This window comes from Microtus ochrogaster, chromosome 4 (assembly GCF_000317375.1).
Source record: "Microtus ochrogaster isolate Prairie Vole_2 chromosome 4, MicOch1.0, whole genome shotgun sequence".
In the NCBI taxonomy this organism is placed as follows: domain Eukaryota; kingdom Metazoa; phylum Chordata; class Mammalia; order Rodentia; family Cricetidae; genus Microtus; species Microtus ochrogaster.
The window spans coordinates 2,795,290-2,800,511 of NC_022011.1; positions in this window are offsets into that span (position 1 = coordinate 2,795,290).

Sequence of the window (5,222 nt, forward strand, 5' to 3'; positions counted from 1 at the left end):
ATTGTGATTCATAACAGTAGCAAAATTACAGTTACGAAGTAACATGGAACTAATGTTATGGTTGGGGTCACTACAACATGAGATGCTATCTGAAGGGTCACAGCGTTAGGAAGGTTGAGAACCAAAGCTCCAGAGCTTTGATCTCTAATTCAGAAGCCATTTGTCACACGTGGTCATTAGGCCCCAGGAAGGAGGCCACTTTCACCCTAAATGGACTATGTAAATGGTTTAATTTTTAATAGTTTAACTATAGAAAGGAACAGTTGATTCTATAATCAGTTGGAAAATTTTTGGGCATGATTATAGTATTGAGTGTATGTGAATCTATTTTTTTTTCAGTGAAAAACTTCCCAATTAGATAGCAGTCAAATATTTCTGATGAAAATTTAGTGTTCAAATTGAGATGGGCCGTCAATGTAGAATGTGCAGTTGTTTTCAAGGACTTATTTATTATACAAATGTAAGGTGTTTGATTAATAGTTTTTATATAGAGTATATGCTGGAATACTAGATGTGTAGTGAATTACAGAAAATGAACCATTAAATTTGTTTCATATATTTCTTCTTACTTTTAAAATGTATTCAATAGAAGGTTTAATTACACTTACACACATGTACACACATACACATCACACACACAAATGCACACACATGAACATTTAAATCTAGCCATAGGTATATCTCAAATACTATTCCTAAAGGACGATACTTCCCTAGAGGCAGATTGCCTGTAATAAGATCTTAATTCTACAACCAATAACTGGGGCATCTGTATCCCCTTCAAAATGAGCTTTCTTGACATCTTTTTGACTTTCCAGATGTATTTGCCATTCTGAGTACCATAATTATATCTTTGTGTTAGAACAGAATTATAAAACCCCTTTCTGAAAACGCAGTGCACACTGGCCAGTTCAAGCGCTGGCCAAGATGTGAAAACACAGGAACTGCTGTTTACTTAAATAATATTGATCAATTGATTGACTGATTCCACCCCCACTTCAGTGTGTGTGTGTGGGCACACGTGCGCGTGACCAGGCCCAGGACTCTGACTCAGGTCAGCAGGCTTGACTTCAGCCCTCTTCACCCACTGACGCGTTTCACTGGTTCAGGAACAACCACATTGCTGGGGAGGCATGAAAAGGCAGAGTTCAGCAGCGTTCTATCAAACTATATGTGCTTCATGGCCACACTCCAGCAACTGAACGCTTAGGTATTCACCCAGAACAGCCCAGAAACACACCCCCACAAAAACCTGCTCACAAATGTGTGTAACCTCTTTGTTTATAGTTGCCAAAAGTTTGCAAGCGAATACGGTCCCTTTCGGTGGGAGTGGAAATAGATTGTGTTATACGGATGCATGATGGAATACTGTTGCGCATGAGTCTGTAATGGACTGTCGAGTCATAAAAATGAGACAGAAGAAAGTTAAATGGGCAGGACAAAGAGAAAAGTCAACCCAAAGCAGCTTCGTACTGTGTGAGCCCAAGCACAAAGCATCCCAGAAAAGGCAAAACAATGGAGATACTAATAGGCTGGTGACAACAGCCAGGGCTTGGTGGAGGAGGGATGAGTGGGTGGAGTCTCTGAGCAGCAGTGAAACTGCTCTGTGTTACACTGTCATTGTGGGTACCTGTCACGCCCCATCTTCCAAACCCCCTAGGACGTGAATACCAAAAGCAGACCTTAGTGTGAACCATGGATGAGAGAAAACAATGTGCCACTTGTGGATACATTATGTCAGTTGTCACATCTGTTGTGACAAATGAATTTCTGGGGAGCAAGTATAGATATTGGTGCAGGCAGTGCATATGTAAGAAGGGGGGATATTTCTGTACCTTCCGTTAAGTTTTGCTGTGAACCTAAAACAACACTACAAAATAAGGTCTATTAAAGTAATTTGTAAGGATATTGAAAGTCTGACTTCTATTTTCCAAGCCCTGTCTTTTTATTTAAGCATACTAATTTGTGGTGATATTTACCTTTTTAGCTTTTTTTTCTTAGCAAGAATCCTTCTTGATACTACTTCCTGCTGGCATGACTAACACAACTTAAAGCTAATCTCAATGAATGGCTCATATGTGGGGGCCCACAGAAGTGGGCTCATTCCACCTGGACCAAAGGTCAGAGAATTCAAGCCTATTCTTCATCTTTCAAGGATATGACAGGGGCCTTGACCCAGAGAGTGGCTCCCTACAGGATGCTTGGTCTAAGCTGTGGTCACTTCATGTCCTGCCTAAACAACAGAATACTTAACTCAGGATATAGTTACTTGATGCTTCTGATGCTTCAGTCATTGAAGCAGGGAATTGTTCTGTTTGTTCTTTGTATTGTGTTAAAGCAGTCTTTTGCTTTCTTTTGCCCTTTTTGGGTTGGGGTATATAAGCATATGGAAAATAAACGCAGGCAAATTCATTATTCGCTGGATTGTCCTCCCAATTCTATTCTCTTCTGTGTCTCTGTTCTTTCTCTTTCATATCTTTGTTCCTCCTGCCTGGTAATTCTAATCCTTCTATACTCTGGAACATGCAAACCCCATTGAGGCTGGACACCAACCATCATGCATTTTATTGTGCAACCCAGCGTAAGTTTAGCTCAGGTGCTGGATCAGCTCCAGCATGTTGATAGTGCATGTTTGTGGGATCATAATTCTATGCTGGGAAGAGCAGTCACTGCGATGGAAATCCCTTCCAGGACCAGTATCCTGATAACTGTCCCCAACACACTGACTTAGTACCACCACATATTCTACTTTGTGAGCCCGAGCCTGGAACCTATGGTTGCACTGTGCTGTTCAGATCTGGAAAGGGATTCAAACTAAAGGCTTTGTCCCTACCTTGGAGCTACTGAGTTATCAAGGCTTTCCAGGGTGGGGTGTGGTGGAGGATTTAGGTTATTAGGGGACTCTCTGCTGTAGTTTTCTCTGACCTGTTATAACTAACAGAGGCAAAGTGGACGTGAAGGACCCTGGAGGGAGCTGTTGTTGCCTCTCTGTGACCACACCTTTGACAACTTGAGGAAATAAAAGGCATAGATCAGACACGATAGGACATGAGAGGGAATCAGAATGAACCATCTAGGACGGGAGAAGCAATAGCGACAAACCCAGAGAAATCGAAGACAGACCCACAGAAGGGAGGAGGAACTGAGGGGGAGGGGTGGAAAGAAGAGGAAGATGAATAACGATGTCCTTTAACATTATTATCCATGCATTTGGTGTGTGCGTGCGTGTGTTTGCGCGCGTGTGTGCATGTGTGTGTGCGTGTGTGTGTGCATGCGTGTGTGCGTGCATGTGTGCGTGTGTGTGTACATGTGTGTGTGCGCGTGCGTGTGTGCATGTGTGTGTGTACATGCGTGTGTGCGTGTATGTGTGCATGTGTGTGTGCGTGTGTGTGTGTGCGTGTGTGTGTGTGTGCATGTGTCTGGGAAGTATGCTTGACTGTAAAGGCATGCTGACATTCAGTGTCTTCTTCAATTGTCTTTCCACCTTATTTATTGAAACAGAGTTTGTCATTAAACCTGGGGGTTGGTGTTTTGCCTATTTTGTTTGGAGTTGCTGACTATGATCGGAGTCTCACTGGAGTAATAGATGTGTCCTGATATGATGGGCTTCTGTGTGGTGCTGGGGGTCCAAACTCAGGTTCTGAGACTTGAGATGCCTCCCCAGCCCCAGCTTGGAAGGAACCTAGTTTTCTTCTTCTTAACAGAAGAAAGCTGATTCCCAAGTGTAGTGAGAGGTGTAAGAACACCAACCAGGTAATCCATTCGAGATCCAGACCTGACGTCTGCACCTCACAGCCTTCCCTGAGGGTCCATGCCAGTGTCCCTGACATGCGTGGCTCCTGATAGCTGGAGATCATGGTGCAGAGTGTCTAAGATAAGAAAAGTCGCTTTCCATGAAGCACATGGATTTTGCATCAAGGGGTCTTAATTACAAGGTTGTAAATATGTCAGAGGAATCTGACAGCACCTTATTAAATTCCAAGCCTGAGCTCAAGCGGCTTCTGATGCTGGCACAGTTCCCGAAGGAGCTTCACGGTCACTGCCAACCCAGCCTTTCGCTCCCTTTCCCCGGCCCTTCCCTTTTAAATTCTGTTAATTATAAAAAATAGCACATAGGAATGCACTATAAATCAAATTATGAAAATGCATTAGAAATACTTCATTCACAGTGTTTGCCTTATTTTTATCCTTTCATTTCTTTGAAGGATGGTACAATTTAATCTCTAGAGACACCTATTTGAGTGCTAAATAGGAGAAAAGGTAGATTTTAAATGAGACACTAACTTGTGGCTGGTATTTAAGGTTATATTTCTCAGGAAATAGGACATCAGTTTCAAATCTGCTTTATGTGTGTGTATGAGTGAGCATGTGTGTGTACGAGTGAATGTATTTGTATGACTGTGTGTGTATATATATATATATATATATATATATGTGAGTGTATGTGTCCGTATGTATGAGTGAGCATGTTTGTATGAGTGTGTGTATGTATATATGAATGAATGTGTATGAGTGAATGTATGTCTATGCATGAGTGTGCTTGTATGAGTGAGTGTGTCTATGCATGAGTGTGCTTGTATGAGTGAGTGTGTGTATATGTGTGTGTGTGTGTGCGCACATGTGCACACACGCACATACAATGTGGAAGCCAGAGGCTAACTTGGAGGTATCTTATGTCACTCTCCACCTTATTTTTATGAGATAAGGTCTCCCTCTGCACCTAGTGGTTACCTTTTCAGCTAAGTTGGCTGACAATCCATGTCTCAGTCTCTCCAGTGCTGGGGTTACGGATGTGTGTAGTCGTGTCCTGGCTTTTTATGTAGGTGCTGGGATCCTAACTCATGTTACCACTGAGCCAACTCCCCAGGCCCAAATGTCCTTTCTTTTCTCTCTTTTAAAGTGTAAGTGTAAAGCGGCAAGTGCTTAGAAAAACTGTCACACTGACTGTGATGCCCAGAGAAAACTGAAGCTGGTAGTTGCATTACGAATATAGCCTGTGCAAATCCTCAGTGATGGCCACTGGCACCTTTGCCCTCAGTAGGTTCCATATTTTCCTAACCTCATTTTACTGTGTTCATACTGGGGTTCAAGAGAGCAGATTCTTATGACATCTCAGAGAACATTTCTTCATGTCTTCTTCTTCTTCTTCTTCTTCTTCTTCTTCTTCTTCTTCTTCTTCTTCTTCTTCTTCTTCTTCTTCTTCTTCTTCTTCTTCTTCTTCT